Below are 26937 nucleotides of genomic sequence, written 5' to 3' on the forward strand. Positions count from 1 at the left end.
GGAAAATGGATGCTCACTCAAGAAAAGACATCAAATTGCTTTTCATCCAGATAAATGTATAAAAATGAGCAATAGCACAATTCACAATCCCCCAAGGGTAGAATAATATAAATACAGTTATACTCAAAATTCTTAACAATAACACGAATAATTAATGTTTGAAATGTGATACACAAAAATATTCTAAGGAAGACTACTTTCTCCCAATGCATATTCTGTTGTATCCTAATCGATGGCATTAACTGAATAAACTGAGATATTAATTAAGAGAACTCATCAACTCAAATGTCCATTGTCTTTGCCTTAAAGCTGTATTTCTAATAATAGAATATTTTGATGGGTACTTTATTGTCTTTGAAATATAACCTCTTTTTGAGGTTTGATTTACACATAATAAATCTTCATATTCTAAGTACAACTCAAGTTTTGCAAAATATATATGCCATATAACTGTCACCTCAAACATACAACATTCTCCTCACTTCTCACAGTTTTCACCTATTTATTTGCATCAATTCCCAGATTTCCTTTTAGTCCCAGGCCAGCCTTGCTTTTTCTTTTTACAAATATAGTTTTTCTTGTTCAAGAATGTATTAACAAGTCACAAAATATATATGCTCTGTATCTGATTTCTTTTGTTTGGAACATTTTTTAAGAGTCATCAGTGTTGTTGCAGTTATCAGTGGTTAATTTCTTTTCCTTAATGTTCATAATTTGCTTATATTGATATACCAAAATTTGATTATTTTTCTATTTATGGACATTTGAGCTATTTCTAGTTTGTGCTCTTATGCAGAAAGCCACAAACATTTGTATACCAGTTTCTGTATCCATAAATGTTTTCAGATCCCTGGGGTAAATGCCTTAGGTAGCTGCATATTTAACTATGTGTGAGTGTCTATATTCTAAAATTGTTGCACTGTTTTACATTCTAATGAGCAATAGCAGGAATTCTATTGGCTCTACATTTTTTTCTATACTTGTTACTGTCTTTTTAGTTTTAGACATTCTCCTTGGAATTTTAATTTCCATTTCCCTAATGATTACTAATGCAATTATATTTTCAATAGCCATTTGTGTGTCCGTGACTGTCTATTCAAATCCCTTGCCTTTTTTTGTTTGGTTGTTTTATTAAAAGTTATTTTTCTTGATGTGACTCCATTGTCAGACATAGGCTACATAAGGATTGTCTCCTATTCTGGTCTTATTTTTTCTTTTCGTTACACTATGTTCCAAAGAAACTTTTTCATTTGTTTTTTTTTTAGATAGACATGATAATAGAGTATATTTTGTCATATTGTACATACATGGAATACAACCCATTTGAATTAGATCCCATTCTTGTGGTTGTATATAATGTGGAGTTACACTGGCCATATAACCATTTATGAGCAAAAGAAAGTTCTCTCCAATTCACTCTACTGTCTTTCCTGTTTTCAACCTCTGCCCTTCCCTTTATTTTCCATGTCTAATCTAATGAACTTCTATTCCTTCCCTCCCTACCCTCCCTTGTTGTGAGTTAGGATCCGCATATCAGGGAGAACACTCAACCTTTGGCAAAGCATCATAGTATAAGGGGGCGGCATGTTCTAGAGGCCCAGACAGCCTAGGCCAGGTGGATCAGGGTCTGTCACTGGATCCTGTGGGCCTGCAGCAAAGCTGTGTGCTGAGTCAGTGGTTCTGATGGCAAAGCTGAGTTTCAGCAAGCTGGGTTGTGAGTGGGTGGCTGAGGGGTAATATATGAAACGTTTGAGCACAGTCATAAGGAGGCAACTTCTCACAAGCTGCAATAAGATGATCAGCTATAGCATTGCCCATTGTTGAGGGGCCTGGAAGTTTGGAATGAATTCTTATGTGTCCAATTAAACAAGGATGCTGACTCACTTGAATTGTTTTTTGTAATGTATTGAATAAATAAAATCACTCTTCTGATGACATATATCCAATGATGGCTGATTCAATATGCATAGTGACTTCTACTTTATAGGTACTATCACTGTAGATATTAACTGGCTAATTAGCAAAATTAAATAAAGCCCGAATGAGAGCTATAAGGTCTGCTTATTGAGCAGAAGTATAAAGAGTCTGCACCACTTTAGTATGAACAAGGCTATTTTAACCATCCTTAACTGAATTGAAGCCATCAGTCATACTATGACTGCCTCAGCCATCAGTTGATTGCCTACAATTTGGGGGAAATTAGATGAGGTTATAGTAGTAAATTGAATAAGATTATAATTAGGATAATAATTTTCTGTTTGTCCAGAAAATTATCAAAAGCTACCTGTCAACCATGCAAAGATTGACAAAGCCAGTTTTGTTGTTGAACTGAAAAAGGTACCACAATAAAAGAAGGCTCAGTTCCCACCAATTGTATGACTCAAATTCTGCCTTTAATAATAAGCTGAGTGACAAAAATCATGAAATGGGTTAAAGATTTTGGAGAATTTTCTCTAATTCCTTCTCTTCTTTCTCAGTTTCTTGTTCACAGTAGAAATTGGGATCAACACTTCTGGTTTGAGCTTTAGTCATTTAAACTGTGGTTCCAGAATCCTCCATAGTGATGATGAACAGCATGCTCAGGAACCCAGATAGGATGAGGTGCGCCTTCTGGAAAGACACAAGCATAGCTTTTACCCCATATTTTGCTGATATGGTCCATTACATTGTCCTGTTTGTAATTCTCTCCACCAGATTAGGAGGATTATAAAGAATAACTGATGATCAATATGATATTGATCACAAAACTGTCAAAAAGAACTAGCATAGCTGAACATTATCAGTTTTAATTTGTAGAATGTGGCCTAGCACTGCAAGAGAAGCTAAGCAGTGAGAAGTGACTAGATGAGTATTTTTTCATGTTCAAGCAATGGCAAAAATAAAATGAGAACAAGTATCAATAAAAACATGAATATAGCACTTTGTGCCAAATTCAGGGATGTGAGTTATATCCACCTACCACAATTGATTTGGCCACAAACTGCATGGATTAACCCCAGTAAGTAAAACTGGAGTGTGTATTACACAATGAGAACATTGACAAACAATTTTGCAAGCTTGTTCTTAGGTGATATGAAATTCCTTGCATAAGCTGAGAGCATTCTGATGGTGATTAGGAGGATCTGTGGTTCTCCACCACTCAATTTTATCTTCATTTTTCCTGTGAATGACTGTCACACAGACTCCTATTTTCATGGGAAGTAAATTATCATTCTAAAGCTCATAATACCAAAGTGCATAAGTGACTCTTATATTATTATGCCATTTTTTTTCTGAAATCCATGCAGAAATAGAGAGCACTATGTGTAGTCTTCCTCTAGCTCCCCAGGCTTATGTGCATCAGTCTGCATGTCACTGTAGGTCATGGTAAACACAGCTGCTCCAGAATACCCAAAACTTACACACCTGGATGTTGTTACATGAGGTAGTAACATGCAATGGGGTCCATGCATCACTGTCAGCAACATTTATATTCACACCAAACTGCACCAGGAACTTAATGATTTCTCTGTGGCCTGCACACACAGAATTGTGGAGAGTTATGATGCCTTCATCATTGGGCAGGCTTGGGTCATCAACCTTATAAATAATTCTCTGCATGAGGTCAAACTCTCCTGCCAAAAATAAATCTAGGAGTAAAGCAAGAACATTGAATTTCACTCTCATTCCAGCTTTCACCCTCTGAGCCAGTTTTAAGCAAGTTTGTACTTCTTCCAGGAGCCAGGGAGTCCTGCCCAGTGGTCTCAGGTAGGCACATGCTCACAGTGTCTTCTCCAGCACTTCAGACTACCCACATGGGTAGTGTAGAGGTGGGTATAGGGGTCTCTCCTCCAGATACACTGCAAGCAGATGGGGAGCCTCTGGAATTGGTTACTCTGCATTGTTCTGGAGATTTGGGCTGCTGCCTGGGACTCCTTTAGGCACATAATCAAGGCTAGGAGAAGATGCTGGCATGTCAGTGTTCTGTGAATGGGCACTCCCCACATTCTCTGGGGACAGTGACTCAGGAACTAAAGAGACCACCTCCTTCTCTGGCTCCATATATAAATATGGATTCAGAATTCATGTGGAGCCTCCTGAGTCATCGAGTTTGATGACTTAGATGGGTATGATGGGACAGAGGTGTTCTCCATTGCAGCTATTGTGGGCTCTGATACAAATTTTCTAAATATTTGGTCCATTAGGACCCTCTGGATCTGTAATAGAGCTACATTTCTTTAGTGGTCTGGTGCATTAGACTCTTTCTTTCATAAGGTTTCTAAGTCAGCATCACTATGGTTTCGGTAATGGTTAGATGAGAAAGGCAATAATTTGATTAGGCTGAGTGGTCAAGGAATTCTTTTATTTTCATGGTCCTCATGAACTGAAGAAACAGTTTCTGTTTCAGGTTCTGAACTGCCATGCTTGCCCTGGCTATTGGGGTTCTCTGGGTGCTGCTGTGAATTTAGGAAGTAGCAATAACAGGCTTGTCATATACACTTGCAAAATGTGATTCTGTATGTGTCTTAGTGCACTCTGCACAACCTGCTGGATTTTTTTTTCCTGAAACCTGATGCTGTGTATACATGGAATATATAGAGCTGGATGCCATTGTCTGAGTTTTTCTGAAGCTTGGACCAACAGCAAGCATCTTTGAATGACAGCAAGGTAAAGGACCAGACTGCAGCAGCAGGTAAACTTTCTTGCTTAGACCCTGGAGAAAGGGTTTCATCTTGGCCAACTGAAGGTATGCTTGGAGGTAGCAGCACCCTTGGCTGCTGCCCTGCTGGTTTGGGATTATTTCCAATGGTTGTAACAGCTGTTAGCAACAGCTGAGGATTTTCATTTGGGCTTAATGTCAGAAGGTGATTGATAGACTTGTCCAAAATAAGACAAGTTAACTTGTTTTGGTTTTCTGGGGATGGGAGGTGGTACTTTAACTAATTTGTATTTGCTGCCTGAGCATCCCACAAGACATCTTTACTGCTCTGGGTTTTCCTGAGTGTACCGAAGGAGGGCTGGGCAGCACACTCATCCACTGGGTTGAACATCAAGAATGCAGGCATGTTCTTCTCTTTCTCCCTCAGTGGAACTACCCCATCATCAGGTTGGTCCAGAGCGTTTCCAGTAATTTGGGGTACAGAAGAGCCTGGACTTAGGAAAAGATCTGCATTTGAAGGGCTCCAATCAGGGCCAGTTGAAGGGATGTTAGAGCCTTTAGTTTGTGCCATGCACTTAGATGTCATATTGGGCCATGTTTATATCTTTATTGGCTACTCTGAAATCTGCATGGCCAAGGAACCATCAGGCAGAGCTGGCTTCACTAGCAGTTCAGGCCTCCATGGCATCCTTAGAATGGTAGAGGACTGGATAGATGGATATACTGCAGCCACATGGCTTAGGGCTGACACTGCTTGCTGAGGAAGATTTCCCTTAGATGAAACTAGAAGATCTTCACTTTGCTGCAGTGCTGCCTTCTTTCTCCACAGTGAGTTCCTCAGCTCATAATTTGATTTCCTATGACTGCCCTTTTTGAATTGCATTTATTCAAACACTCCCTCTGTTGTTGCAGCTTGGCATTCTACTCTAGATTCAAATTCTTAACTGCACTTCCTTGTAGACGTGATCCAGCTGACTGGTTGTCATGGTAGCCATCAATCCTGCCATTCTTGAGTATCTCTAGCTTCCTTGTAAGTTCTTCTACTTTTGACACTGTTAGAATGAGCTCCCTTTGTTTTTGCTGGAACACACCATAAATCTGTTCAGTTTCCTCCACAAGTATCCCCTTGCTTAGCCTCTTCTGTTCCACATGAACTTTAAGTACACTCACATTTTTTTAGCTTGGCTTCCTGATTCTCAGATACTTCTTTTAGACTATTAAGCTTCTCCTGCTCCACAGCTTGTTTTTGTTGACACTAATCTTATTGTTTTAAAAACTTCAAGTGCTGTTGCTTTGTAGCCAGCATTTTATGCTGGGCTTCAATCCATTGCTGCTGGTGAGATGCTATTTTTTTTTTAATTTCAGAAAGCCCCAGATTTATTTTAGCACTATTAATGCCATTCTCCTTTCTTTCACATTCAGCAGGCATTTTTACATCATTTCTCTTGGGACTTTGATCCTGAGACCTTAGTCCATTTACAATGTCCCTGCCAGAGGGCATTCATGAGGAAAGAAGAAACAAACTTCACTTCTCTGACTTCCAAATCATTAAAGAATGTCAAACATTCTCTCATTATGAGCAACTGGACATTCAGAGACACACATTCAGCCAAACATCAGTCACTCTTGCCAGCTTCTGTGCACAGATTTAACACATCTCTGCATATTGTCTCTGGTATAACTGGAACTTCCGTGCAGTGCTGGTCATTGTTACTAAGGTACACTCTTAGAAACATTGGCATCATTTTGCATCTGAACTGCATCAAAGCAGGTGGTGAGACAGTGCTCCCAGCAGAGCCAAGCCCCCTGGATGTCCAGCGTGCACTGAGCAGAGCTAAGCAGAGGGCTAGGCTGCCCATGATGTGGTGGACCTGTTGTGAGGCAGGGTGGGTGACTCCTATGTTGTTGGAATGCCAATGAACCATGAGCCCATCCCCTGCTGGCCTGGGACTGGGCTTTATCTCCTCCATGCTTATGGAGGTCCAGGCTCACCCATCAGTTCCAAAAACAATTATTGCCAAGCCTGGTCTGACTTTGGAGCCTGTACTGGCCCTATCCCCAATCTCATCCTGCCCAAGATATCCAGACTGCTCTTGTGAAGGGAGGTGCTGGCTGTACACTGCAATTTTCACTAGTAACATCTAATCAAATGCCAAGCCTATGAGAAGCACTCTCAATTATCTTTTGTTTGTATTGATTTGACCTACTGTAAGGCACCACAGATTGTGAGATGATACTGAGTATGAAGAATATCTCACCAGTGCTGCCAATTACCACTATAGAACATCATGAATTGTAAGTTGCATTCCAACACTGAGGATGAATAAATGTAAGAAGATCCTCTTGTACTGATTGCAATCTATGATCCTTAATCAAACCCATCTGCCCAGTAGGTATACTTGTGTTATTTTACTTCATGCAAATGTTATCATTGTGAAATATTGTCATGGCTGCAGTTCAGGGCAAGTATTGAACTGTCATTTTTACTGGAATTTCTACATCCTCTTCATAAAATCTCTCTTAAGCATCACTGTGTTATCCTGTTAGGTAACTACTACTTCATTCCCAGTTTATGGGTGAAGAAAGGGACATATAAAAAGGCTAGGCAATATCTAGTAAGTAACAGAGGTTAAAGTAAGACTCCAAGTGAGGTTGTGCTGTGACATCCATTTTCCTTCTTTTCTACTTGGCTGCTCTGGGCAAGGGATGTACCTCGAGAGTACCATGATTGCCTAGCATGAGTGAGGTCCTGGCTTGCAACCCCAGCACAACAGCCCCACCCCACTGCCAGTCCTTCCAGTAGGTAATTGATGTTTTCAGTAGTTAGGCCTAAGAAAGAACATACTTTCTGCAGACAATAATTAAATATTTGTTTGGAAAAATGAGGAAGTATACGATATTAAACATTTGCAATTTTTATAACTTATTTTTATTTGGACATAGTGTTCTATACTTTCCTGAAAATCCTTTCATTTTCGTAGGACTGCTCTTCATTATGCCTGTGCCTGTGGCCATCCAGAAGTGGTGACACTCCTGATACAGAAGAAATGCTGCATTAACTTCTGTGGCAGTAACAGCAGCACAGTTCTGGTTAAGGTAGATAGTAGCTGAAGATGGATTTTATTAGAATTCCTAGAAGCAATGCATTTTTTTCCAAGTGTGGCTAGTTGGTGAATCCTGTCATATATTAAATGTGAATTCCTGGAGTTGATATGCCCTTTCTTGGTGCAGTCCTGTCACACTGCACAATTCCAGGAGGAACAATGTGATATGATTTTGCTGAAATCTGGTGCAGATCCAAATGTTGTGGATGCCAGGGGCAGCACTGCTCTGCACTTCGCTGTCGACCATGAGAACACAGGCACAGCATCAGACCTGCTGATGGACACAGCAATCATTGAAGCAAAAAACAAGGTGTATTTAGATCAACTTTATTTACAATTATTTGACATCTCTTTTTTTTAACAGTGATACATTCAGAAGAATTTCAACATTCATCCTTTTAAAGAAATCCTGGAAATTACAGGTTTCTTTAAGGTCATTTAAGTATATATTAGTACACAAAAGAGAAATTTAGTCATCAATTTCTTTTTTTTCAAGCAAACTTTTCTACCAATTTATTTTTTTAATTAGAGTAAAACAATTCAGAACAGCAAAATGTACTTGTGAATTAAGCATATGTGTGTGTGTGTGTGTGTGTGTGTGTGTAGTACTGGGAAGAGAAGCAAGGGATTTTCCACTACTGCCTACATTGCCAGTCCTTTTAAAATTTTATTTTGATACAGGGTTTTGCTAAAATGCCCAGACAAGTTTTGCAGTTGTTACTCTCCCACCCAAACTGTCTCAGTGTCTGATATTTCAGGAGAGTGCCACTGAACACAGCCTGGAAATAGGCTTGATCTTAAAAATGCAAAACAAAAAAAAAAGCCTTTGATGAGCCAGAGGAATTTAATTATCATTGACAAGTTCTATAAAAGGGACTTATCTCTCAGTGGGGAGGCTCAATTAGGGAAAAAAGGAAAAGGAAAGAAATATATAGAACTATATGCAAGTACAGGAGGAAAAAAGAGACTTTTGATGTAGAAAAAACATGTTCTTTCAGTTTGTTTATAGACAAGGTTTTTTTCACATTTGGGGAAAATAAAAATATTCTAAAAAGGACTGGGAGTACCTCATTGAAGAATTTTTTCTCTATTTTTAATTTATACTATACTTGTAAAAAATACACTCTGATAATGAAACATTATTTTTAAGAACTGCTGAAAATGAATTATTAAAAGCATCTCCATCTGTCTTCTCACACACTTCATGGTTTGCAGTGTTGAACACTCTCAGGCTGGTCATGCCTGGGCTTTAGGAACCCATCAGACCTCCTGAGACAATCTATTTTGGGGCCTGATTTTTATGGTATCACAGTACCATGAAAGAGAGCATACTTTACCTTACAAAATGTGGCTTTGAACACAGTCCATTTGATAAGATCTCACAGCAAATATATCCTCATCTACACACCAGGTCCATGTACCCAACATGGCCTGTGTGTGTGTGTGTGTGTGTGTGTGTGTGTGTGTGTATGTGGAGATATATCTCCTCACTGTGAATTGAGTCAACATGAAAATTTAAGAAGTCTCATGCAGAACTTGGCTATTAAGCCCACTGCAAGAATTGAATCTATTCTTTGAGTCCATACTATTCTCTTGTGAGTGTTTCAGAGTGAAGTCCTTTGTCTAAGGTCTATGAGTTCTCCAGTTTGCTATTAATCCACACAGGTGTTCCATCAAGTGAGCCCTTGCCTCAAGAAGTATTTAAGTTTACATCTCCTGTTTGAAATATATTTTTATAAGGATGTTAGTGTCTTTAAAATTGCTTATTTTAGAAAAAGATTAGGGCCAAATCTTCTCCATATTGGCTTAGTATTTGACCTCCTTAACAAAACACTTAAAGCACAAGATGTAAAATCAGGAATCATAAATGGGATGGGTTCAAACTAAAAAGTTCTTCTCAGCAAATGAACCAATTAATAATATGAAGAGAGAAACTACAAAATGGGAGAAAAATCTTCACCACATGCACCTCACATAGAGCACTAATCTACAGGATATTTAAGAACTCAAAAAACTTAACACCAAAAAAACAAATAACCCAGTCAATAAATGAGCTTAGAACTGAACAGACACTTCACAGTAGAATAAATACAACTAATCAACAAATACATAAAAAAACCATTTTCATCATCTCTAGCAATTAGATAAATGCAAATAAAAACTACTCTAAGATTTCATCTCACTCCTATCAGAATAACAATTATCAAGAATATCAGCAATAATAAATTTTGGTGAAGATATGTGGAAAAAGGTACACTCATACATTGCTGGTGGAACTGCAAATTGGAGTAACCATTGTGGAAAGCATTATGGAGACACCGCAGAAAATTTGGAATGGAAACATCAATTGTCTCAATTACTCAATTATCCTATTTCTTCATTTATACCCAACTTAAAATCAGCATACTACAGTGACACAGCCACATCAATGTTTATAGCAGCTCAATTCACTATGGAACCAACCTAGGTGACATTCAACAAATGAATGGATAAAGAAAATGTGGCAGATATACACAATGGAATATTAGTCAGCCTCAAAAGAGAATGAAATTACAGTATTTGCTGGTAAATAGATAGAAGCAAAATAAATCAGTCCCAAAGAACTAAATATTGAGTGTTTTCTCTGATATGTAGATGCTAATTCACAATAAAGGTGGTGGAAAATAGAGGTATTTTGGATGAGACAGAGAGGAGTGAGGAGAGGAGATGGGGTATGAAAGTAGGAGTGATAGTAGAATGAATTGGCATTATGACCTTATGTGCATGTATGGTTACATGACCTGTGTAACTCTACATCATATAAAACCAGATTATGAGAAGTTATACTCCATTTATGTATGATGTGTCAAAATGCATTCTACTTTCATATATATCTAATTATAACAAATATATTCAAAAGGAAGAAATGAATATGAAATTCTAGCAATAAGAAATAAAAAAACACTGAAGCAAAAGACTAGATGTGCTTATTTTTTGCCTCTTGATGAGATAACTAGAATTATCCACATTATCAGGACAACATGGAGTTGTTATTTTTTTGCCTAAAGGCATCTCTTTTTGGTAATAACAAATTATTTAGAAACCTATTATCTTTTTTTTTCAAAATATCTGTAATGGTTTTTAAATTATTTTTATATGACAAAATTGAAAATTTTAAAGATCTTCATTTTTAATTTATAATAAAACTTTATACTGATTTTCTGAGTCAACAAAATGCGAGAACTTGTTAATAAAGTTCATAAATAATTTTTTACAGTGTCAGACAGAGACTCTTAACTGTGGAGCTCAGCACTTTCAATCCCTGCATTATTCAAGAGTCAACTGTACTTGGTTCAGTGAATAAGTGATATTGCTCATATAACATACTTTTTGTTAAATAAGTACACTAAAATAAATAATGAATGAATGTATAAATGAAAAAAATATTTGGTCTTGTTTGCCTTTTTAAATTTTAGACATTGTAATACGTGTCTCTTAGTATTTCATTGTGGTTTTAAATTAAATTTCCACAAAGGTGAAAATATTGAATATTATGTATATAATAATATGTGTATTATTCTTTAATTATGTATAATATATAATTATTTAATCAAATTTATATAATATATAAAGTTTATATGTGCATTAAAATCATATATAAATGACTTTTATATATATACACACACACAGGCTTTTGTTAAGTGTCTAAATATTTTGATCACCTATTTTTAAATTGGGTGGGTACACTTTATTATCAGGTGAAATTTCCATTATCCTGGTCTACTGTGAGTGTTTAGCACACATGGGTGTTGAATTTTTGCATATATTTTTTTTCCACTTTGATTCTGTCAATGCTATTCCGGTGCAGTAAATTTTCATATTCTAACAAACTGAATGTTTTAATAAACTTGCATTTCTGGAATAAAACCTGGTCCATCATGATGCAGTAACATTTTTCTATATTTGTAGATTTAATTTGTTAAATATTTTGGGGGTGGTACCAGAGATTGAACTCAGGGCATTCAACCATTGAACATATTCTGAGTTCCATTTTGTATTTTATTTGGAGACTGGGTCTCACTGAGTTGCTTAGCACCTCACTTTTGCTGAGGCTGGTTTTGAACCTGCAATCCTCCTGCCTCAGCCACCCAAGCCACTGGGATTACAGGTGTGTTAAAATTTTGTAAAGGATTTTTGCATATATGTTCATGTGGAATGTTATACTCAAGTTTGTTTTCTTGGTGCATTATATTTATACATAGCAGTGGGATTCATTATGCCATATTCATGCACACATACAACACAATTTGATCATGTCATACCCCAGTACCTTTTCTTTCCCTCTTCTTCTCCTTCCTCCTGATTTACTTGCTCTACTCTACTGATTTCCATTCTATAATTATTTTAGTTCAACACACACACACACCCATACACACACATATAATTATGTATATTCATTTTGGTATATTCGTACGTGAATATTTCATAATTTGGAAGATTTCATTCCCCAGGGCTTCTCTATAGTCTCCCTTACTCCCCCACTCTCAATTCCTTTTCTGTACACTATTGATCTCCCTTTTATTTTCATGAGATTACTTTTTAATCCTTTTTTTCTATCTGCACATAGGAGAGAACACATTTTACCCTTGAATTCTGATACACTCAAATTTTCTTTTAATGTCTTGTTTTTTAAATTTTTTTTTAGTTGTAGATGGACACAATAACTTTATTTTATTTATTTAATTTTATGTGGTGCTGAGGGTTGAAGCAGTGCTTCTCACGTGCTAAGCAAGCACTCTACCACTGAGCTAAAACACCAGCCCAATATCTTGTCTTCTTTTTTCAGTGTAATGTTGACTTCTTAAAATGATTCTTGTTTCCAAAAAGGTAAAGAACTCATGGATCCATTTGCCAGTTAAAAAATCATAAACAGCGAAAATTAGAAAAACAATGTAAAAGACTTTAGAAATTGTGGTAGAGGGCATTTAGCAAATGAATTCACATTCAAGGTCATAACACTTTCAGTAAAAACAGCAAGAGTCTGTAGTACTAGAGTCCACCCTCTTGCCATATCCCCAACCAGCAAAGTATGGCATTCATTATAGATGAATGTCACCAACCTTCTTGCCTGCTCCCCACAGTTCTCACCCAAGGTATATTATATTTTCCACAGGAGCAAACAATGAGCATTTATCACACACTTCCCAACTCTACATTGCAGAGGCTAAATTCCAGGAAAATGCAAGAGTTTCCCTTATTCCACTCAATCCCCATTTATGGGATAGAAGTTTTAATTTAGGCGCAGCCGTCTGTCTGAGAATAATAAAATTTAAATCACTTGTACCCTAGCTTGCTCATTAGGCATAGGTAAACTATGTTCTACCATAGTTACCATAGTAGAACAGGCAAATTGAACAGAGAGAAGTTAACTTCCTGGTACAGAATTCTGCTTATGATGTAGGGTATCTCTACAAGAGATGTTGCCAATCCAGGACAGTGGCTAGAGTATTTTGTCTAGGGGAGTGGGAGGCCATAACAACAGAAAGTTCCAAAAACTCCCCAACATCCCTGGCTTTATTTGAGAAGAACTTGGAACAAATTCAAGCCCCCAAAGACTCCTGAAAACAGTAGAAATTTTGCTAACTACAAAGGGGAAGATAACTCTATGGGGGCAACAGTTGACCACAGACCAGCCAGGTCAGAAGAATTACTCAAAGAAATACTTAACAACTCTCCTGGGGGCAGAACAAATCTCAAAGACTAGGCATAAAAATTACTCCTGAAAGGAGGTGTGCATTTAATTGGATCAGATTGTGAACAGATTCATGCCCTATAACATTGCTGAAAACAATAGAGGAACGATCAAGCAAGTGGTGGAGTCTAATAGTTGACTGTAATATATGTTATTTTTGTCAATTAAACCTCCATAAAGTTGGAAAAAAAGTCTATCAGTAGACTCATCAATCAATAAATAAGAAATGAACAATAGCCCCCCCTTGTTTGTTCAAGAAATTATGATACAAATGACTTACAAAATTTTCTACAGTTTCAAGATCTTAAATGTCATTTTCATACATGGATAACTGAATATTTACCATTCCCCTGGCAAATGCACAGGGAGTCAAATAAATCATTAGAGTTAATCTTGATTTTCATCTTCAAGCATAAATTTTTAATGCATTCATCCTAATAAATGAAAAGGAAATCAATTTTGAAATACCAATCATGACCTCACATATTTATCTAAAATATAAATGTGTAGCCATGACACTCTCTTATCACCAGGTCCAAAGGACCAGGCACTCGTTTGCAGTGGGATCACAGAATAGGCCAGATTTCTCCCTCTCTAGCCCAAGCCATCCTGACAGGTGATGCTGATGTTTTGGGCTAGCGACACTGGTCTTGGATGAACAAAGAATATTATCATAATTGGTTTTAAAAATTAACTTCCCAGAGGGAGTGCAATGGAATTCTTTTACTTAAGCCCATACCCTGCTGGCCATAAACAAACAAGAAATAGAAGTTGCTTGATAGCATTACAAAATATTTTCCTTTTGTCTTGCTCCAGTCTCTTGCACTAGAAGGTGGTATGGTGAGGACATCTGAGAAGCAGAAATGGGTATTAGTAGCAATCTCTGTAAACAGATAAGAGAACCAGAAACCAGAAGTACAGAACATTCATTGTTCCTTCTTATTTAACCTGATTTAAACAATGATTTCAACAGTCACACAATAAAAACAAATCAGTTCTCCCATGTGGGGTTCACTTCCTCACTAAAAATTAATGCACAGGAATGAAGACCCAAGCAGGACGGAGTCTCCTGGATCCTTCCACTCAAATATCTCAGGTCCTTCCCCTTTTAAGTCAGGGCCTTACTGGAATCTCTGTACCCTTTTTTGAGAGAGTTTAGCACTGATAGAAAAGGTCAGTCTGCACTGCTACATCGATGTTCATAGCAGCACAATTCACAATAACAAGACTGTGGAAGCAACCTAGATGCCCTTCAATAGACGAATGGATAAAAAAAATGTGGCATTTATACACAATGGAGTATTACACTGCATTAAAAAATGACAAAATCATAGAATTTGGAGGGAAATGGATGGCATTAGAGCAGATTATGCTAAGTGAAGCTAGCCAATCCCTAAAAAACAAATGCCAAATGTCTTCTTTGATATAAGGAGAGTAACTAAGAACAGAGTAGGGACGAAGAGCATGAGAAGAAGATTAACATTAAACAGGGATGAGAGGTGGGAGAGAAAGGGAGAGAGAAGGGAAATTGCATGGAAATGGAAGGAGACACTCAGGGTTATACAAAATTACATACAAGAGGAAGTGAGGGGAAAGGGAAAAATAATACAAGGGGGAGAAATGAATTACAGTAGAGGGGGTAGAGAGAGAAGAGGAGAGGGGAGGGGGGATAGTAGAGGATAGGAAAGGCAGCAGAATACAACAGACACTAGTATGGCAATATGTAAATCAATGGATGTGTAACCGATGTGATTCTGCAATCTGTATACGGGGTAAAAATGGGAGTTCATAACCCACTTGAATCAAAGTGTGAAATATGATATATGAAGAACTATGTAATGTTTTGAACAACCAAAAATAAAAAATAAGTAAATAAATAAAATAAATTTTAAAACCAAAAAAAATAAAAAATAAAAAACTAAGAGAAAAAGAAAAGGTCAGTCTGACACCTTTGAAAAATTTCACCCTCTATTTATTCACCTAATGAACACAGCTTGGATCTTTCCCTGCCCTGGAACACTTGAATCACGTCCTTCAGAGCTGCCTACATCTTCTCCAGGCATCATTTCTGCATGGACCTTTGAGTTCTCAGCACGTGGAAGATCCCCTACATTCCTCTATTGTAAGACCAATTCTGTCCCTGCTCTTCTGTAAAGTTGGATTGAGGGAACAGTGTATGGTTAGTGGTAAGAACATGTTGGATTTGGGTTAGGAATCATTCTACTGGATGAAGAATGGTATTGGGAACCTGCGATATTTATAATAATATATAGGTGAAGTATATGTATGAAAACATAAATCTAAGTAAGCTTTGAAGCCCAGAAGGGCATTGGGCCCTTGACTGGGATACTTAGCTTGGAATTACATTCTGCACAGCTGTCTCAGATAAATTGATATACAATGGCATAAGACCTTGTACCTTGGATGATTGAATGTGGAAGAGAACATCCAGTCAAAAAGGGATAGTAGGTAGGATTAGGAAGAGAGTCAGTAGGTTTAGGAAGAAGAGTGAGTATAACATTTGGACCAAAAGTTCTTTAGCAGTAGGGTGTCAGTTAGAGAGTAGATGTAAATGTCAGCACATGTGAAGAGTCAGTCACAATAATGAATATGGGAAATTATGTAGGAAAGCAGATATCAATAGAGACATTGGGAAATCAGTCAAAGTATAAAGTGAGTGATAGGATTAGATATTTTCAACAGGGTTGAGTTTGAATATGTAATCTTAGGACGAAGCAACTGTGTAGTCACCGATAGGATTGACATTTGAGAGCATCAGGCATCTGGACAAGGATGTTTTTAGTAATACATGCTCACTTTCCATTTAGACTTTGGTACAATCATAAGTGTGAACTTTGCATTATGTGTCCAGAATATCACTGTGATAAAATGTATATGTAGATCAGGTGACATGAGTATTTCTTCCACCATTTCTGGGAGCAATATCTTGAAGACGTATTGATTAGTATTTGGGGGCACCAATAGGTGTACCCTGTGTCTATGAATATAGAGATAATGCATGAATAGACCATACTGTGAATAAATAATAGAACTGGTTCCGATTTACATAATGGATTGAACTGATACCTGAAAATATATAGGAAATCTAATATTGATACACAATCATTCATTCCAACCAGTTATATATCTAATGATTATATTAGGGTTATGGTTTACCATGAAGGCTGTGTGAGATTTGCTTGAAAAGTGATTATGGAAATCAAAAATAATGTGTTTGGAAAGAAGTCTCATGAAAAGACCAGTCCAGAAATATACAGGAGTACATGTGTTCTGAAGCAGGAAGTGATTGAAAGTGAACCAAATGCCTGGAAATTTGTGAAAATTGTGGATGAAATATATATCTTATGATGTGCATCAACTGAAGAAATAGTGATGTACCAGTGTCGAAAAAAAAGAAACGTCAAAATACACATCATGTATCATAGGAATCTACTTGCATTGATGCGAAACTCGGTCAGTTACAGTAGAAATATTAGGATTTCTAAGCACCATTCACTAGGAAACAAATGTGTATTTCAGGTGGATGAATATTTCTGAGAATAATCTTTTGAAAAGATGATTATAAATCCACATACATGAACATGAATGAATTTAGGGAGTGTATAATAAGACACATATATTTCATACTTTGAAAAATCTGGAGAGAGAGTGTGTGTGTGTGTGTGTGTGTGTGTGTGTGTGTATATATATATATATATATATATATATATATATATATATACATTCAAACATACAAACACACAGAGACTTTAAAAAGTAGAAATATATATGCCAATCAAAATTCATCATGAAATATACATCATCCACAGATCCAAAAATATTTAATTTACTGAACATGGATTTATGTATCATGTTGTTCAAGTAGAAAGCTCACCCATAGGTTGAATTTTCAGTTCCAACAGCATTTAGGAGGAGTGATCTCTTCTCACAATTTGTATCTGCCATGTCAGCCACCTCACAAGAATGTACATGGGATACCAGGTAGGATTCTATATGTGCACGTAAATATACATGTGCTGAACAGTCTACAGAGAAAGGGAGACAGGAATTCACATATTGGTTAACTTTACAAACAAATGGAGAACTACTTCTCTTAAATTGGACTAGATTTATAACACCTAGCCTTTATAATGCCAAAGGAAAGTCCAATTAGACACCATGCCTCCTCTGAACTGCATGTATTGCTATTCTGTTTGGGTTATTTTCCTCCATCATATCAGGATTGGTAATCAGAGTCCAGGAGGGTATGGGTTAGTGTCAGGGATTCAGTATTTTGAATGGAAAATAGGAAAATGAATCCAATGTGTATGCAATTCTGTGCTACACAAAAATCTTCCCACTCTCATCAAGAACAATGCCTTGACATTACCTTTGCCCCGAGTAAGACACAATTTGAAGAAAAGAGTTAGAAAATCTGTGAATACATATATACAATGGAAAATGCTCAGGAGTTCACAACCTTGGAGGTGGTAGAGGAGTTTCCATAAGTAAGGGACAGGGTAAACACTCCACAAACATGGAGCTCTGCTGGCCTAAAGACTTCTTGGGAAACTGCCTCTGAGGTTGGACCCTTGAAATATATGTTGTTGTCAGGAGCTTTATCTTCCTTTGTAGTGAGACCATCAAAGCTTGGTCTGCATCTATGTAGCCTGGAGGACATGGTTTCTGATTTTCCAGTGAACATGAGGCAGCAGTGCTGAATTCTCTCTTTGTAGGTCAACTGTGGCCACTGGGGTCTAAGTGTTTCCCCGTGTGGACTGTGAGGCCATTTGGTCATCCTCCACTTTTCCTGGTGTTTCTTGCTGCTTCACTGGGAGTTTCCTATTTGCTTCATGAAATACAAGGAGTTCAACTGGGACACAGTTCTGGAGGGAGTACTGTCACGTGTGCTGACTCAGGGTCCGAGGACAATGCACCAACCAGGCTTCTATCCCACAGAGCTTGCCCCCTTGACCATAGCAACCTGTTTCTGAACATTGCCCGGAAACCTCTCCATATAACAAGATGCCTTTACATATAAGGGTCTGCTGGCTTCACCGTGTCAGTCACAAGCCATGTGGAAGCCAATGGCAGATCCACATGGCCCCACCACAGATGTTTTATCACACACCTGCACACCACTGCTCTAGGCCCACTAATCCGCAGGCTCCAACTTACTGGCATCTCTGTTCTACACCATTTTCATGAAACCCAGTCAATCAAGGCACTGTCTGGTACACTCATGATCAGCAACAGGACATCCAAAGGTTCTCCAGTGCCACCTGGTCATGGGAATTTCAAAAATTTCATGGTATTTATCAAGCCATTTTTCAAGGATGAACTTGGAGGCACTGTGGGTTTCTATTCATTCAGGAACCACTAAATGGTGAGGAAGCTCATTTCAATGAAAGCTCTGGAGAAACACTCAGAGGCAAGGCTTCCCAAGAGTGGCCAAAAGGTCACATCAAGCCAGGCCCATTGAGGTCTACAATGTGAGGTCCATGTGTGTTTTGACTCTCAATTATGGCTGCCAGGTCTTTAAGAATAAAATCATGTGATATCCTGGCTGAGATTCCCAGTGCTCTGTGGAAAGCCACCCTGGGCCTAGATCTCAGTTTCCAAGGGCAACTCTCATGCGTGGCCTCCTAAAATCCCAACACAATTCATGGCAATTTTTCTCTGAGTTCAGTTCCAGAACTCAGTCTCTGAGGGGAATCACGCCAGAGTTCAAGACCAGGTGGACCAAGTCATCCCTTCCAACCGCCACAGAAATGACCACAATTCAAACCAAAACACTGCCACATGGCCCTCATCTTCTTCCATATAGGCACTCATCATAACCTCTTGCTGGAGGTTTCCATGAGGGGGCAGCCCAAGACAGCGTCTAGAATAAGCTCCCTTGACCCTCATTTGCCTAATGTCTGGGTGGCCTGGACACTCTTCCTGTGACCCAGGATTGATCAAATAGGCCTGCCATTAATACTGCTCTGCTCCTCCAATTTGAGGCCTACTGACTTTCGGGTATAGATTCTTTGTGTGAATTGGAGACATGAGAAAACCCAAGAACCTATGGGCTAGCCTCTGCAGGGCTTTGAAGAACTCATTTGACCCAAAGGATCCCTATTCTCACTTGATGGAGGTCAGGAACTTTCCAGAGGAAAGCGAGAGACTTCATCCACAATGACTGCTCTTTTTGCCATTTTGGCTTTGGATGCACACATGGGATCTTTCTTTAATCCATCAGGTGCTGAGACTCTAAGCCACAGCCTCACACAGGGCCAAGAGGCTGATTCACACTCATCCCTTTGCACAGGAATTAAGCCAAAAGCCACAGGTGATGCCCCTTCATTTCCATTTGAAAACTGTTTACTTCAGGCTTCACAAAGGGGTGGCCTGAGGCAAAGACCTTCCTGACACTCAGGGCAACAGAACAATAGGTAAGCAAAAGGCCCAAAGCAGGGTTTCTCCACTGACACTTTACTGGTCACACTGATATCTGAGTTTTCTGAGATGCTTGCCATTCCCTTCAGTTATCCAGTGCATGGCCATGTCATAGAGCTGGGAGGTGGTACATATCTTGGACACAAAACCATGAGCCTATTCTGGAGAGTGGCCAGAATTCAGGAAGAAAACAGGAACTTAGCAAGATAGTAGGTGTTGCCCATAGATAAGGCAAGCCCCAGTCCATTCATAAATTGGAAAGGATGAATGCTGGAAAGTTTTCTACTAGACAGGATGCATCCATTGATTCATTCTCTTTTCCAATGTCTACAACCAGGGATACAGTGGGATACACAGACATAGAAACACTCGCCTTGTCCAACGACTTACTAGAAACAGTCCACTCCAAACCAAACAAACTGCCTTTCCTACCTATTCTCAGAACATGAGACAAAACCATAAACTCACACCCACACCCACTAAGGCACCTCCTTCCCCCAAGTAGGTCTGTGACTATCCGGAGTGTCTTCTGACTGGTGGGCCATACAATGTTCCCCTAAATGGCCCGTCCTCTCTCAGATCTGGCCTCCTTGGCCTACTCAATGAAGTTGTCAGGAGCCACCCGTGAGCCACTCACTACCTGCTTTCTCGGAAAAGTGCCCTCTTCAGAGTTTTCCTGGCATTTGGTCATCCTCACATCAGTAGGTACCAAGAAAGACTGACTCTGTCCTTGGTAAATGCAAACAAGTGAGCCCACTGGGACTGGGACTGAAACTGGCTCTGGGTGCCTGGCTTCCTTGTTGCCAAGTTCAGAGAGTTCCATCACAAAAGAAGTGAGGTGAGGTCACTTCCTTCAGGAACTGAATGAGGTCACTGCCTTAGCAACCAAGTTGTCCTAACAGTTGCTTCCAAGGGTCCTATGAGATGGAGGCTGCCCCTGCTTCCTGTGACACTTTCACAAGTTAGAATGGTATATCCTCCATAGGCACCCAGGAACAGCTTTCCACACAGGCCTGGTTTGGTCCATCTTGTCTACATTAAGAAGAGTGCGGCTCATTCAGACACAACCCTTCATCCTGACCAGGTTGTTTGCCATGGAAGATGACTTTTGCTCTCTCATGTCCTTCAGAGCTGCCTACATCTTCTCCAGGCATCATTTCTGCATGGACCTTTGAGTTCTCAGCACGTGGAAGATCCCCTACATTCCTCTATTGTAAGACCAACTCTGTCCCTGCTCTTCTGTAAAGTTGGATTGAGGGAACAGTGTATGGTTAGGGGTAAGAACATGTTGGATTTGGGTTAGGAATCATTCTACTGGATGAAGAATGGTATTGGGAACCTGCGATATTTATAATAATATATAGGTGAAGTATATGTATGAAAACAGAAATCTAAGTAAGCTTTGAAGCCCAGAAGGGCATTGGGCCCTTGACTGGGATACTTAGCTTGGAATTACATTCTGCACAGCTGTCTCAGATAAATTGATATACAATGGCATAAGACCTTGTACCTTGGATGATTGAATGTGGAAGAGAACATCCAGTCAAAAAGGGATAGTAGGTAGGATTAGGAAGAGAGTCAGTAGGTTTAGGAAGAAGAGTGAGTATAACATTTGGACCAAAAGTTCTTTAGCAGTAGGGTGTCAGTTAGAGAGTAGATGTAAATGTCAGCACATGTGAAGAGTCAGTCACAATAATGAATATGGGAAATTATGTAGGAAAGCAGATATCAATAGAGACATTGGGAAATCAGTCAAAGTATAAAGTGAGTGATAGGATTAGATATTTTCAACAGGGTTGAGTTTGAATATGTAATCTTAGGACGAAGCAACTGTGTAGTCACCGATAGGATTGACATTTGAGAGCATCAGGCATCTGGACAAGGATGTTTTTAGTAATACATGCTCACTTTCCATTTAGACTTTGGTACAATCATAAGTGTGAACTTTGCATTATGTGTCCAGAATATCACTGTGATAAAATGTATATGTAGATCAGGTGACATGAGTATTTCTTCCACCATTTCTGGGAGCAATATCTTGAAGACGTATTGATTAGTATTTGGGGGCACCAATAGGTGTACCCTGTGTCTATGAATATAGAGATAATGCATGAATAGACCATACTGTGAATAAATAATAGAACTGGTTCCGATTTACATAATGGATTGAACTGATACCTGAAAATATATAGGAAATCTAATATTGATACACAATCATTCATTCCAACCAGTTATATATCTAATGATTATATTAGGGTTATGGTTTACCATGAAGGCTGTGTGAGATTTGCTTGAAAAGTGATTATGGAAATCAAAAATAATGTGTTTGGAAAGAAGTCTCATGAAAAGACCAGTCCAGAAATATACAGGAGTACATGTGTTCTGAAGCAGGAAGTGATTGAAAGTGAACCAAATGCCTGGAAATTTGTGAAAATTGTGGATGAAATATATATCTTATGATGTGCATCAACTGAAGAAATAGTGATGTACCAGTGTCGAAAAAAAAGAAACGTCAAAATACACATCATGTATCATAGGAATCTACTTGCATTGATGCGAAACTCGGTCAGTTACAGTAGAAATATTAGGATTTCTAAGCACCATTCACTAGGAAACAAATGTGTATTTCAGGTGGATGAATATTTCTGAGAATAATCTTTTGAAAAGATGATTATAAATCCACATACATGAACATGAATGAATTTAGGGAGTGTATAATAAGACACATATATTTCATACTTTGAAAAATCTGGAGAGAGTGTGTGTGTGTGTGTGTGTGTGTGTGTGTGTGTATATATATATATATATATATATATATATATATATATACATTCAAACATACAAACACACAGAGACTTTAAAAAGTAGAAATATATATGCCAATCAAAATTCATCATGAAATATACATCATCCACAGATCCAAAAATATTTAATTTACTGAACATGGATTTATGTATCATGTTGTTCAAGTAGAAAGCTCACCCATAGGTTGAATTTTCAGTTCCAACAGCATTTAGGAGGAGTGATCTCTTCTCACAATTTGTATCTGCCATGTCAGCCACCTCACAAGAATGTACATGGGATACCAGGTAGGATTCTATATGTGCACGTAAATATACATGTGCTGAACAGTCTACAGAGAAAGGGAGACAGGAATTCACATATTGGTTAACTTTACAAACAAATGGAGAACTACTTCTCTTAAATTGGACTAGATTTATAACACCTAGCCTTTATAATGCCAAAGGAAAGTCCAATTAGACACCATGCCTCCTCTGAACTGCATGTATTGCTATTCTGTTTGGGTTATTTTCCTCCATCATATCAGGATTGGTAATCAGAGTCCAGGAGGGTATGGGTTAGTGTCAGGGATTCAGTATTTTGAATGGAAAATAGGAAAATGAATCCAATGTGTATGCAATTCTGTGCTACACAAAAATCTTCCCACTCTCATCAAGAACAATGCCTTGACATTACCTTTGCCCCGAGTAAGACACAATTTGAAGAAAAGAGTTAGAAAATCTGTGAATACATATATACAATGGAAAATGCTCAGGAGTTCACAACCTTGGAGGTGGTAGAGGAGTTTCCATAAGTAAGGGACAGGGTAAACACTCCACAAACATGGAGCTCTGCTGGCCTAAAGACTTCTTGGGAAACTGCCTCTGAGGTTGGACCCTTGAAATATATGTTGTTGTCAGGAGCTTTATCTTCCTTTGTAGTGAGACCATCAAAGCTTGGTCTGCATCTATGTAGCCTGGAGGACATGGTTTCTGATTTTCCAGTGAACATGAGGCAGCAGTGCTGAATTCTCTCTTTGTAGGTCAACTGTGGCCACTGGGGTCTAAGTGTTTCCCCGTGTGGACTGTGAGGCCATTTGGTCATCCTCCACTTTTCCTGGTGTTTCTTGCTGCTTCACTGGGAGTTTCCTATTTGCTTCATGAAATACAAGGAGTTCAACTGGGACACAGTTCTGGAGGGAGTACTGTCACGTGTGCTGACTCAGGGTCCGAGGACAATGCACCAACCAGGCTTCTATCCCACAGAGCTTGCCCCCTTGACCATAGCAACCTGTTTCTGAACATTGCCCGGAAACCTCTCCATATAACAAGATGCCTTTACATATAAGGGTCTGCTGGCTTCACCGTGTCAGTCACAAGCCATGTGGAAGCCAATGGCAGATCCACATGGCCCCACCACAGATGTTTTATCACACACCTGCACACCACTGCTCTAGGCCCACTAATCCGCAGGCTCCAACTTACTGGCATCTCTGTTCTACACCATTTTCATGAAACCCAGTCAATCAAGGCACTGTCTGGTACACTCATGATCAGCAACAGGACATCCAAAGGTTCTCCAGTGCCACCTGGTCATGGGAATTTCAAAAATTTCATGGTATTTATCAAGCCATTTTTCAAGGATGAACTTGGAGGCACTGTGGGTTTCTATTCATTCAGGAACCACTAAATGGTGAGGAATCTCATTTCAATGAAAGCTCTGGAGAAACACTCAGAGGCAAGGCTTCCCAAGAGTGGCCAAAAGGTCACATCAAGCCAGGCCCATTGAGGTCTACAATGTGAGGTCCATGTGTGTTTTGACTCTCAATTATGGCTGCCAGGTCTTTAAGAATAAAATCATGTGATATCCTGGCTGAGATTCCCAGTGCTCTGTGGAAAGCCACCCTGGGCCTAGATCTCAGTTTCCAAGGGCAACTCTCATGCGTGGCCTCCTAAAATCCCAACACAATTCATGGCAATTCTTCTCTGAGTTCAGTTCCAGAACTCAGTCTCTGAGGGGAATCACGCCAGAGTTCAAGACCAGGTGGACCAAGTCATCCCTTCCAACCGCCACAGAAATGACCACAATTCAAACCAAAACACTGCCACATGGCCCTCATCTTCTTCCATATAGGCACTCATCATAACCTCTTGCTGGAGGTTTCCATGAGGGGGCAGCCCAAGACAGCGTCTAGAATAAGCTCCCTTGACCCTCATTTGCCTAATGTCTGGGTGGCCTGGACACTCTTCCTGTGACCCAGGATTGATCAAATAGGCCTGCCATTAATACTGCTCTGCTCCTCCAATTTGAGGCCTACTGACTTTCGGGTATAGATTCTTTGTGTGAATTGGAGACATGAGAAAACCCAAGAACCTATGGGCTAGCCTCTGCAGGGCTTTGAAGAACTCATTTGACCCAAAGGATCCCTATTCTCACTTGATGGAGGTCAGGAACTTTCCAGAGGAAAGCGAGAGACTTCATCCACAATGACTGCTCTTTTTGCCATTTTGGCTTTGGATGCACACATGGGATCTTTCTTTAATCCATCAGGTGCTGAGACTCTAAGCCACAGCCTCACACAGGGCCAAGAGGCTGATTCACACTCATCCCTTTGCACAGGAATTAAGCCAAAAGCCACAGGTGATGCCCCTTCATTTCCATTTGAAAACTGTTTACTTCAGGCTTCACAAAGGGGTGGCCTGAGGCAAAGACCTTCCTGACACTCAGGGCAACAGAACAATAGGTAAGCAAAAGGCCCAAAGCAGGGTTTCTCCACTGACACTTTACTGGTCACACTGATATCTGAGTTTTCTGAGATGCTTGCCATTCCCTTCAGTTATCCAGTGCATGGCCATGTCATAGAGCTGGGAGGTGGTACATATCTTGGACACAAAACCATGAGCCTATTCTGGAGAGTGGCCAGAATTCAGGAAGAAAACAGGAACTTAGCAAGATAGTAGGTGTTGCCCATAGATAAGGCAAGCCCCAGTCCATTCATAAATTGGAAAGGATGAATGCTGGAAAGTTTTCTACTAGACAGGATGCATCCATTGATTCATTCTCTTTTCCAATGTCTACAACCAGGGATACAGTGGGATACACAGACATAGAAACACTCGCCTTGTCCAACGACTTACTAGAAACAGTCCACTCCAAACCAAACAAACTGCCTTTCCTACCTATTCTCAGAACATGAGACAAAACCATAAACTCACACCCACACCCACTAAGGCACCTCCTTCCCCCAAGTAGGTCTGTGACTATCCGGAGTGTCTTCTGACTGGTGGGCCATACAATGTTCCCCTAAATGGCCCGTCCTCTCTCAGATCTGGCCTCCTTGGCCTACTCAATGAAGTTGTCAGGAGCCACCCGTGAGCCACTCACTACCTGCTTTCTCGGAAAAGTGCCCTCTTCAGAGTTTTCCTGGCATTTGGTCATCCTCACATCAGTAGGTACCAAGAAAGACTGACTCTGTCCTTGGTAAATGCAAACAAGTGAGCCCACTGGGACTGGGACTGAAACTGGCTCTGGGTGCCTGGCTTCCTTGTTGCCAAGTTCAGAGAGTTCCATCACAAAAGAAGTGAGGTGAGGTCACTTCCTTCAGGAACTGAATGAGGTCACTGCCTTAGCAACCAAGTTGTCCTAACAGTTGCTTCCAAGGGTCCTATGAGATGGAGGCTGCCCCTGCTTCCTGTGACACTTTCACAAGTTAGAATGGTATATCCTCCATAGGCACCCAGGAACAGCTTTCCACACAGGCCTGGTTTGGTCCATCTTGTCTACATTAAGAAGAGTGCGGCTCATTCAGACACAACCCTTCATCCTGACCAGGTTGTTTGCCATGGAAGATGACTTTTGCTCTCTCATGTCCTTCAGAGCTGCCTACATCTTCTCCAGGCATCATTTCTGCATGGACCTTTGAGTTCTCAGCACGTGGAAGATCCCCTACATTCCTCTATTGTAAGACCAACTCTGTCCCTGCTCTTCTGTAAAGTTGGATTGAGGGAACAGTGTATGGTTAGGGGTAAGAACATGTTGGATTTGGGTTAGGAATCATTCTACTGGATGAAGAATGGTATTGGGAACCTGCGATATTTATAATAATATATAGGTGAAGTATATGTATGAAAACAGAAATCTAAGTAAGCTTTGAAGCCCAGAAGGGCATTGGGCCCTTGACTGGGATACTTAGCTTGGAATTACATTCTGCACAGCTGTCTCAGATAAATTGATATACAATG

The 26937-nt window shown here is 39.4% G+C and overlaps 1 pseudogene; it reads right to left on the minus strand.

Annotated features, from left to right (window-relative positions):
* Positions 1-3063: 3063 nt before the first annotated feature.
* On the minus strand, positions 3064-6402 carry LOC144257002 (apoptosis-stimulating of p53 protein 2 pseudogene; annotated as a pseudogene).
* Between the last annotated feature and the right edge of the window lie 20535 nt (positions 6403-26937).

This window comes from Urocitellus parryii, chromosome 9 (assembly GCF_045843805.1).
Source record: "Urocitellus parryii isolate mUroPar1 chromosome 9, mUroPar1.hap1, whole genome shotgun sequence".
Lineage (NCBI taxonomy): Eukaryota > Metazoa > Chordata > Mammalia > Rodentia > Sciuridae > Urocitellus > Urocitellus parryii.